Source organism: Mytilus galloprovincialis, chromosome 8 (assembly GCF_965363235.1).
Source record: "Mytilus galloprovincialis chromosome 8, xbMytGall1.hap1.1, whole genome shotgun sequence".
Classification (NCBI taxonomy): domain Eukaryota; kingdom Metazoa; phylum Mollusca; class Bivalvia; order Mytilida; family Mytilidae; genus Mytilus; species Mytilus galloprovincialis.
Genome location: NC_134845.1, coordinates 91,917,321 through 91,929,323, shown reverse-complemented (window position 1 = coordinate 91,929,323; position 12,003 = coordinate 91,917,321). Strand labels below are relative to the sequence as shown.

The 12,003-nt window shown below is 31.9% G+C and overlaps 1 long non-coding RNA gene across 1 annotated transcript; it reads right to left on the bottom strand.

Annotated features, from left to right (window-relative positions):
- Positions 1-292: 292 nt before the first annotated feature.
- On the bottom strand, positions 293-7,650 carry LOC143043678 (uncharacterized). Its single transcript, XR_012968543.1, has 4 exons — positions 7,597-7,650; positions 4,950-5,015; positions 2,312-2,359; positions 293-1,657 (listed from the first exon to the last, which is right to left on the bottom strand). It is a non-coding gene; the product is annotated as an uncharacterized LOC143043678 (long non-coding RNA).
- Positions 7,651-12,003: the final 4,353 nt, after the last annotated feature.

Below are 12,003 nucleotides of genomic sequence, written 5' to 3'. Positions count from 1 at the left end.
GAGTACACATGGTTCAAGCGTTCGTCATATTTATATTTGTTGTTTCTTTAAATACATGTTTGTTTTGTTCGAACGCGTTCCATGCCTCTTTTTGTATGTGACTTTAATTTAATTTTTCGTTTTGTGTCGTCTCGTTTTGTTGTGTTCCATTTCGTTACGTTTCGCTCTGTTTAGAGTTTTGTAGTGTGTTTCCCTATTTTTCGGTTTTCACCTTTCACGGATTCAACTGTCCCCATTGTTAAGAAAGAAAACATGATTCGTTTAGTAACCCTAAACCTAAAAAAGCATAAAGAATTCTTAAACTTTTAATTATTTGAAATACAAACGTAAAAACACTACAGAGTATAAAATACAAAAGAATAAATAATGAATGAGAATTCGATATCACAAAATGACTGACGAATAGAAATACTTTTCTAAAGATTATTATATAGAAATAATATCACCGCAGTAAACAAACATTTAAATACAGTTATAAACAAAATTGATAATTTGAAAAATAAAATAAAATGTAAATTTACATTTATACAAAGCCTTACTGTATATATATTCACTATTTGACGATTTGGCTATAATTACGAGTGCTCCTTATGTAGGTAATAATCTTATTCTAGTATACTGACTACTTCAAGATTTAGTACTGAGAACTGTATACAGTGTTTTTTTTCTTTTTCTAGCACTGAGTAGAATTCTAGTTTTCGGGAATAAGCGCTACGGTGTCGACGTGATACAGACATTCTTGAATTCTCTATAAATTAAAATAATCGAGAATCTATAGTTCAAAATACCTCCGTCATATTTGACCTACTATAAGGTGGATATGAATATTCAATTGAGGTAACATATTTTCTGAGGTGCACAATTATAAATATAGTCAAAGCCTTTCCATGGTTTTGGTTTAAAAACAAGAAAAGCAATTCATACACAACAAATACATACAGGTTATTTTAAATAAGATTTTAGTCATCTGAATATATTATGATAATGAATCAAGTTTTACATCAGTGAAAAGTTGCCTGGGAAACAAATCTTTTCGCAGATTTTTGACTACTTTATAAAGTTTATAAGGAAGACTTAAACAAAACACTATTCAGGTTCTAAGGATTGAGGTAAATCATCTCATATATAGCAGTTCAATTCACGACCTTGTCATTTTAAAAATAATTTAATCTTCAGACTAGCAGTCTCCAGAAATTCCAATTCCTGTAATCCCAATGTTCGCACAAATTGTTATGAAAACTAGAAAGTAACAGACGTAGTGCATATAAAGATCGGTACGGCAATGTGGGCATTGACACAGATCGCTGTCAATAAATTCTTTACGTCTATACTTTGTTTTACAACAACAGCAGAATCTAAATGATTTCTTGTTAATTATATTAGTTTTTGCTCGGCTCACTGCAATACGGTGTTTGTAATTAAAATGCGCTCTTATCACAGTGAATAAAACGAACAGTACGTGTGACGCTAACGAAAAGATGATTAGTGTTAGGAGGTGAACATAAAATCGATTTTTGTTTCCTGAACATAAAACGGCTCTTAACTGTGAAATATTTGCCATCATAAGCGAGACGTCTGCTATGGTTTGAATAAAATTTTTGCTTTCTGAAAAGCGGTTGGAATTTTGCTGGTCGCCTTTACCATTCTTCTTCTTCTTCTGAAAACAAATCGTGTACCAATATACAAAGCATGTATCTATTATATCTCACAACACTTACAGAAGATGCATATAAGTTAGATGAGAGGTGGTTTAGTTGTTTCACGGAAAACAATAAATGAAATGAGCCTTCACTGTGTAAAACAATCAAGACATGAACGGGTTGACTAACAAATATCCTGCTGAAATCGATTTTTTCCCGTTTTTATAAGACTTTTGCACAGTTCTTTCCCGAAAACAAACTAACAGGCTAATTAAAACCTATTGTTTATGTCTTACATAATCTTGATACATGTATATGTACGTTCAATCACTTGCATAAGAATAAAAACAAACCTTTCAACACCGAATTGCCATCCACCAAGTGGATAGTGATTCGCCCCTGGTGGGATTAAAAATACTAATTTTGAATATGAAGGTATATTTTCAAATAAATTACCGATTTTTTTATTTGTGACTGTCAACCTAGAAACCAGACATATCAAATGAACAAAATTGACAACAAAGTCCTTACAAAAAGCTGTCTTCTGCCTTTGATTTGATTTAGATCACGTTTCCTAATTATTGCTTTGTTTATCCTATTTTATTTCTGTTTATAAGTCTTTTCTACATTCTACTATTTCGTTTGTAAATCACAAATGTAAACTACTTTACCTTAGGGTCTCTTTTTTTTATTTCGTTTTCGTCATCTTCTGGGACGACCTGAAATTATTACTATGCCTGAATTTTAACAAGTATTAAATAGTCAATTAAACTTACACATGTTTTATGAACAACGTATATCTCAAAACGCCAGTTTATCAATGTTTGTCCTATCAAACAAATGCTTCAATTCATTATTTATAGATGATGATTTCATTGCCAAATCTTAACAACAAAAGGTTACGGTCATATTCTTGGAAGTCTGCACCAATGCATGTTCACACTATACGGAATTCATTTACAGGGGTTCACTCCTGAATAAACAAATGATCTCATAGAGTAATGAGGAAAAACTGCTAAAATCGACACCACCACAGTTTTACGTTCCTCTTCAAGAATTGGTTGACCGATACCAAGCTTAGGGTGAGTGTAGGATGAAGGGGGACAAGAAGAAAGAAGGACACAGAGAGAAGAACATAACCTAAAATGGCAAATAGGTACTGAAACAAGATCAAACATTATCATTTAAATAATATAAATAGAATCACGATACAGGTTTAAAATGAGAATATCAATTATCATGATTATAGAATAACTAATTCAAATAGAGAAAAATATTCAACGAGTGACCGAACAACATATTAATTCACGAATGCGCGTAGTGCATGAGTTAGTTATCAGTGTTGTTCGGTCACTCGTTGAATATTTTTCGATATTTCAATTTTCTAATTACTTATTCTTTTTATTACATTGGCAAATGGCTTTCTGTAAAGAAATTAATGTAAAACATGTCAGGAATTATATATTTTTTCTACGCATTCACAATTTGTTTTGATCCGCCGTTATCGACGTCTTGACAACGCCTATTGTTGTATGACGTCAGACAGTGAAATAACCACGTGTATTTCACATGTGAAGCTATCGGGTTTTTATTTAACTGGGAAATCAATGTTATTCATTGCATTTGCAAACATTGTAATAATCGTCAATAATCAACTTAATGAAATGTAAATTTTGATTTTACTTTTGATCATGTTTCGACTCTATTTTTTTTTAAATTTAGCGTTCAACGTTCATTCTTTCGCTTTTCGATCATGGAAATCATCAGTGCGGGTGTGTGTATTTTTAGACATTTGCAAGCAAAGGCTTGGAGCAACTACTTATCTAGAGATATAACCTTTCTCTGAAAAAATTAAAAGTAATGGAATAAACCATTTGAATTCAAAAAGGGAAAAGAGGTGGGTACGGTTTTATATTGATTTGATTTTTTTTCAAGAAATAGTCAAATTTTATTTTTTTAAGAAAGAAGGAAACTGACAAAATCAAACGTTCTCAACCAACGGAACGAGTGAGAAAACAATAGTCATATCCTGACTTTATATAGGCTTTTTTCGAGAAAAAAAATGAGGGTTTAACATAGATTTATAGCAAGCTGAGACTCCCAGTTCTATGACAGATGTGTTGCTTGATCAGTCTAATGATCTTGTGTGACTGATTTAGATATATACATATATATATATTAAGAAATGTCTTGCTTTGCTGATAATTTATTATGTTAACTGTTTTTTGTTAACCAACAAAAGTTTTTGCCAAAAATGGAAATATAGGGAAAAATTATCTTTAAAGGGCAAAAACTCTTATAAGTAGTTGACATACTGTTTCCCTTATAATTGAACAATTTAGAGATCTTCACCAGCTGATCAGTTTTGATGTTTAAAGTTTCAATCTACTTAAAGATCTATTAAAAATTTCAAGGAAATAGGCAAAATGAAATTGAATACATATAGGTGTAATACCACCAAATCATGGTACGTCACATCCGGTTGCATACGAAAGTAGGCCTAAAAAAATATTCCCTTGAATTTGACAGTTGTAGAAAATTAACCCTGCATTTCAATGCACTTAAATTTTTCTGAGTCGTAAATATGTATGGTGGGTGTCTGAAAGCATCATTCTTTTTTTATTTGATGGTCTTATAAAATATTTTGGAACGTTAAGGTTACATAGTTACCAAAGCAGGTAACCAGTAAATAACAATGTAAAAATTGGGTTGTCTACCCTCGGCGGTGGTTACTTTCTTATATGCAATGAAATGTAGTGTGAAATTTTCACTGTATCACTGGAAAGGATTGAACTTTACCCATGCAAAGTATTTCTTTGGTTGAAATAAAGGTAAATACTGTACGATTTTTTTAAAAGTGCCAATTTAACAAAGACTAATAGGGAAAAATCAATGGTGGTATTACACCTATAAGACAAATATTGCATTTTACCCTTATGTTCTATTTTAGCTATGTCGGTCATGTTGGTTGTCAAGCAGAATCAGTGTACACACTTTTAAACTAGACATGTGTAGCCCATTAATAATTGTGTCCAAGTGTTGTTTCAATTGGCCCAGTATTTTTCAGAAGAGAAGATTTGTGTAAAACTTAAAAGTTTACCGACAACGGAGACGACCGACAACGAACACCAATTAAATGATGAGAATAGCTCTCTTGATCCTTCGGAAAAAAGAAAGAGAGAAAAATAGATCAATAGTTTTGTCATGTTTGTGGTAAATAAATTAATTTGAAAAAAAAGGTTTTCATAACTGTTTGGGGGTACTGATTTTTCCTTCAGTCGGGTCTTTAATATAAAAGAATATAAAAACCTGAGGGTTTCCTTGATTTTGCCATCTTTTCTTCTGTTTTTTCTGCTTTCCATTGTAAGAATTTTCCTGAAATTATCACTATACCTTAATTGTCACGATAAATGTATATCGCAAAATGTCGATTGTCAATAGAAATCTTATCACACATAAACCTGAATTCGATAATTATAGAAGCATATGAGAATTGCAATATTTTTTCCAAGAGAATGATAAGGTGGGTTAGAACTCTGAAATAATACAGGTAAATGATTATTGGAAGATGTGAAAAGGCCAACTAAAAGGGTATTTTGCTCTTAATTCTGGGCCAGTAGAAATGTTGCAAGATCTTAAGAAAAGTTTTTCTTATACCTAAATGTCCGACCAAGGGGGTGTCATGGGCAACACCAATAATGTATTTCCGGCTTCATACATAAGGCAGCAGTACTTAGTATGCCACTCTCCATCCCTCTTCTTTGAAAGAATCAGGGGGTCTCCATTTCCTAATTAACTTCCGTCATGACGGGAGTAACATTCGACCACTTTGTCTGCTTCCTCCTGCAGAGCCAAAGAACCTCGTGGTCTTTATTTTGCTCTTTCGCATACTTTTTTTCTGTCTAATGAATGACTGTTGACGTCTGGCCATGGCATACTTACATACTTGTTACCAGGTGGTTTTATTATGTTTTTAATCTCATACTTACGTTATCCCGGGCGAACCCCAATTTCAGTTTTGCAAGAAATCACCTTTATATTTAAGCCCAATAAAGGCAACAGTAGTGTACCGCTGTTCAAAACTCATAAAAAAAAATCGGGGTAACAAACTAAAACTAAAACTGAGGGAAACGCATTAAATATAAGGGGAGAACAACGACACAACATTAAAATGTAACACACACAGAAACGGACTAAGCATTAGACAAATCCAATGAGAATAACAAATATAAGATCAAAACCAAATACATGAATTTGGGATAGATAAATAAAGAGAAAACAAACAACACAACGGAAACACAACGAAACGAACTATAATATAACAATGGCCATATTCCTGACTTTGTACACAAAAAAGTCAAAGATTAATTATAGAAAAATATTAAGTGGTATTAAAGAATTTAACAAGAAATAGTATACAAATTTAAATGTCAACTAAACTGTTAACAATATCTGAATGTCCAAAATTATAGTCTTTTCTCTTAACGGTACCGGAATCCAATGTAATAGATATACAAACAATAGATTCACAAACTAGTATGACGCTGTTAACGTAAATAAGTGTCACTCCAACAACTTAAAAATCTTCTTGGAATATTTCTTTATTTCTGAATATAGGTGAAATTCAGTGTCTGTCTTTAAACTTTCCACGGAAACTTTAAGAACATTGTGGAAGTCTAAATTACGCATGATAGATTATAATGATTCTATAATTATTATGCAGGTAAAATAGAAAGTTCTAATCATTCCATCAGTATCTACGAGTGTTCAAGTGATATCTCAACTGCACAATAACATTATTTTACAAATAGGTCACAATCAAAGTATGTAAACATCTTATAAGAAGCACAAAACAAATTAGGCCAATAATCATAATAATTACATTTTCATAGCATAACAGACACTGAAAACCAAATAAAATGTTTTGTGTTAACTAGTGAAGTCGTTGTCAAATACAGGTCAGATAAAATGATGTTAGTCGTCTGAAATAAAAGTACAGAACTCATTGTGCATTTCTTGTTACAGTCTGAATAGTAAGGCTATAGCACTTCGGGAAGGTGTCGATTGTTATAATTGAGGTTTTTTTTTTATTTGAACTTTAAGGGTCAATGAAAATAACACTTATTTATGTGCTGCGTCCGAAGCGATTTTCTTGATATACCTTCATCGATTCTGCGGAAATTGTGAAACCCAAAATTTTAAAGCTATGACTGTTTACGTACATGTAAATGTAAGGAACTATATAACCAAAAGGGACCTGAATGTAATAACCAACTGTATCTAAGGTCATCATTGACTCAGAGGATCGGAACCTTTTTAATAATTTCTGCATTTATCAGGTAATAATCAAAGTTATATGTTATAAATCATGTCAAATCTCAAATATAAGTGTTTGTCAAATATGATTTTCTTGCATCCTGTATACGTCAAAAGTCCTGATTTTATTAACCGAAACCATTTGTATTTCTTAAGCGTGTTGTACACCAATAACTTATAGAATAGTAATCATATTAATAATATGTATACACAACAACCGAGAGGATCAATAACCGAATCAGATGTCTTACCTATATTCTACATGACACATTTTTCGTCTCTCTCTTTCATGAATAAGCAATAAAATAATTGACAATTTATACGTATTACTGACTCATGTAATGCATACCTTTTCAATATCCCTTTAACACTTTATGAATAAAGAAAATATTTGCTTGGCTTACTTTTTATTTGCCTCAAGTTCAGCGTTCGCAAACACAATCATTTCGAAATTATGATTCCGCTTTAATAATAAACGATTTTTTTTTTCATATACTTCATGTACTTTTGGCACTTTACCTCAATGGAGAAAACGGCAAAACAGTATCTTCTTGTTATTTGTCTTGTTTGATGTTTCATCTAATTTTGTTTGGTTATATTTTATCTATTTATCTTACTTTGTAATGACAGATTTATTTACCTGTGTCTCAATATCGGTTGTTTCACTCATAATTAGCTGTCTGAATTCCTGTAATCGGAATATATTTTTAATTCTCAATTGAAACTACACATATATGTAAATACCTATTTGGTTGATAGAATGTGTATGACTAAACATCAAGTTATCAATTTACGTTTCAAATACTAGTAGATTCAAATGGCATATTTCATCGACGAAAAAGTTAAACATTATAATCACTAGATAATCTAAAATTCTGCACCTCATTCGGATATTCGGCATGAGGATTATAAAGAAATGCGCATCAAAAGCAGTGAAAAGACGTTTGCCTTGAAGTTTCTGTCATATAACATGTATATGTTTTCAAATCTGTAGGAACCCTCATCTAATGGATATTGCAGTGAATCAAATCACAGTTAAAAGGTTTTCCCTGACTATTTTTGGAACAAAGTACTAACCTTAGAAAAGGATTGGGTAGACATTTAATTATATGTCTATATGTATAACGTTCCTCGAAATGATATTTGTTTTCTTCAATATCGTTAATATCAAGTATGATGACGATTGGTAGATAAACAATTATCTAATCACATGCCGAATCAAATCTAAGACTTGAAGCTATTTGTTTCCTTTTATTTTGCAATCAAGATGTATGTAGAAGTGAACGCTTAGGCAATATATAACACATAAGGCAAGCATTCATCCGTAAAGGTGACATTTGATATGTGTTTTACTCATTGTTCAGGGCCATGTTGTGACCTTCATTTGTTTACATCTTACTGCTCATTGCCAATCATAAAACATAATATATTTATTTTTGCGGACCATCACCTTGTTAAATATGTTTAAAATTTATTGGAAAACGTTTAACTAACGCATATCTCTAGTAAAAGCAGATTGTATGACTTTCGTGATATCATCTTTATTTATGCATGTAATGTATGCAACTGGACGCCTCATATTAAAATAATAATAAAATAACAAGGTTAATTGAAGTTTAATGTTCCTCATGATGTTTATTTCTTTAACAAAACTTTCAAAGGATATTATTGATAAAAGCACAATTAAAACCTACCTTGTAGTTCCAGTCACTGCTTTTTTGAAGTAAAACAAATATAAATGTATGGGACTTATATAACATTTTGACAAACACGTACACCATTTGTAGTTATTTGTATAAGTTACCTTTAAAATTATTTAACAACTACGTTTGTGATTCCTACAACAAGGTTTTCATTTCAAACCAGATCGTTTATAGAATTTTATAGATCAGATGATCATATAGTTCTTTTGTTTTCGCACACAAATATTAAATATTTGCTGCCGCGCTATCTTTTTTAATACGATGTAAGAAATTAGATTAAAACATTTATAGTTACTAACGTCACGTCTCTTCTGCTCTAAATGACAGTTGTCAGATTTTGAATGATACCACGTCGCACCTATAAGCTAACCTGGCCATAAGGTCAAAAGAAAAAGCATCATGATTTTTGATTATTCCTTTATTTCTTTATTTCTTATAGGGATACTATTCTGTCCCTCATTAACAAACATTTCAATTAGTGTTTACATATCATATTTCCAAGTAAAATTACGATTTAGGATACACCATAAAGTAGAAGTATCCATCTCTTTTCCTCGACATCAAGCTAGAACATGTATAAAACGCGATTATTTCAACTTTCAGCTAGTTAACTTCAATTTCTCAGCAGTACCACACCCTCTTCGAATACATGCCTTCCAGTATTTCTATTTTTTCCTTTATTTATCTATTCTTATCGAGATACGAGATTTGAACATGAGTAAACTATTATTGTCATAATAATTGTTAAACATTTTTGCAATTGAGCCTGTTATAATATTTAGAGAGAAACTCTATACAGTACAAATGATCAGCACGGGAAGATCTACTAATGTCAATACTACCGAACTCGTCATTTGACTCCTTTTAGAAGTTTTTGTCCTGGTTTGGCCATGTTTTTTTCAAGTTCGATTATTACATTGTAAAAAGTAAAATAAAAAAAATACTGAACTTAGAGGAAAATCAATTCGTAGCTATAATTGAAAATACCAGAAAACATGGTCTGGATCTTTAATAGAATGTGCAAATTTTTAGATAAGTAGGAAATGCATGTGTAAGAACGTCCACTTCAATATAGAAAATGACATGTTTTATCATATCATATTTCCAAGTAAAATTAAAAGGGTTCGCCCCTGACACGAAATCTCCGGTTATGTGAAATGGAAAACCAACGTATATCGGCACTACATCAGTATGACAGCCACTACCATGAATTGGTTAATATATTATATATGTGTGTGTGTGTGTGTGTGTCTAGGCTAAATAGGGACATGTTTTCACAGTCTAAGATTTACAAATAGCAGAAAAAATTTTGATTTGTTAATTCATCGTATGTTTCCTATTCCCTATCGTATACTGTTTATAGAATTGTGATTGCACGACTGGTTATGAGTTGTTAAAACTATCCCATCTTCGTTGAAACTGTATAAATTGTAATGAAAAGTAAAATAACAACAATACCAAATTCAAGGAAAATTCAAAACGGAAAGATCCTTATCAAATGGCAAAATCTTAAACACATTAAACGAATGTAACTTAAAATGTATATATAGTCAATAATGAAATGAAGATCCAAAATTAATAAATCATCAACTGATAGACAAACAGGCAAAGTTTATTAAATAGTGTAAAAATAATTCAAGAAATATTTCAAATTAAATCCAGCTCTAATATATTATATGTAGATGATTAATTATTTCTATCTAGAAAATACATTTAAATTATTGACCTGAAGAAAGCTTTTCATGGAACTATATAACCCAGACAACGGTTAAGGAAAAGCAATACACAATAAACATGGTTAATGTCAACTTTGCCTGAATAAGTTGGAACTACAGTTCTCATTATTTCAAAATTTTTCAACGGAAAATATGTGAAATGTAAAATCTGAGTAAAACGATATTCACTTCTTTTCAAAAATCCAGTTAAAAAATAGAATTGGGTGTGCAGACAAACGAAACTGCATTAACTTAAACGAAAAATGCAGTTAAGCAAAACAAACGAAAATGTCCGATTGCCATTGTTGGATCTTTAAAAGAGGGACGAAAGATACCAAAGGGACAGTCAAACTCATAAATCTAAAACAAACTGACAACGCCATGGCTAAAAATGAAAAAGACAAACAGAAAAACAATAGTACACACGACACAACATAGAAAACTAAAGAATAAACAACACGAACCCCACCAAAAACTAGGGGTGATCTCAGCTGCTCCGGAAGGGTAAGCAGATTCTGCTCCACATGTGGCACCCGTCGTGTTGCTTATGTGATTACAAATCCGGTAAATAGTCTAATTCGGTAGGTCATATTCATGAAAAGGAAGGGGATTGTAGTTACGACGTAAGGAACATATCCGATATCATTTGTGAAACGGTTATTCCATAACGGTCAACCAACTCGTGATGGCGTCCGTAAAATTTGCGAAGGGATGATTTCAACTTCACCATTTGGAACTCTTGGTTTAATAGCTTCCTTGTGAGCAGTAAACCTCTATCAAGAAAATCATGATAGGAAATGCAAGCACGGGAATATCGTATCAATTGGGAGATATATACCCAGTATGCAGGTGCTGCTGGAATGTTGCTACTTAGAAATGGAAAGTTCACAATAGGAAAGCTGAAATCATCTCTTTTGCCGTAAAGTTTTGTTTTCAACCGACCCTCATTGTCAATTTCTAGATGTAAGTCAAGATATGAAGCCGACTTAACTGTATCTGTAGTATACTTTATCTCTAGTTCGATTGGGTAGATGCGTTCCACATAGTCACCAAATTTTGAATTGTTTAGTGAAAGAACATCATCTATATAGCGGAAAGTAAAGTTATAGGATATTGCTAACTTCTTATCTTTCTTCCTAGGAAGTTCCTGCATGAAGTCAGCCTCATAATAATAAAGAAACAAGTCGGCGAGTAGAGGGGCACAGTTTGTTCCCATTGGAATACCGACAGTCTGTTGAAAAACACGTCCTCCGAACGTAACAAATATGTTGTCAATCAAGAAATCAAGCATCTTGATAATATGAGTTTCAGAGAATTTTTTGTTAGAATCAGAGTGATTCTTTACAAAGTAGGATTTATCCCTCCCTAAGACAAGATACTTGTATCTACGTTGGCCATTATTTTTTATGAAGCAAAGTAATACCAACTCTTTCAATTTGTCTTTTAGTTTGGAATGTGGAATACTTGTGTACAGAGTAGAAAAGTCAAATGTTTTAATACTGTTACAAGATGAAAGAGAGTTAGATTGTATGTACTCTAAAAGATCTTTTGAATTTTTAAGTATCCACACCTATTTCACGCCACCTCTAGAATAGGCAGTTTCACAATAACTTTGAAGCCCGTCTTTGA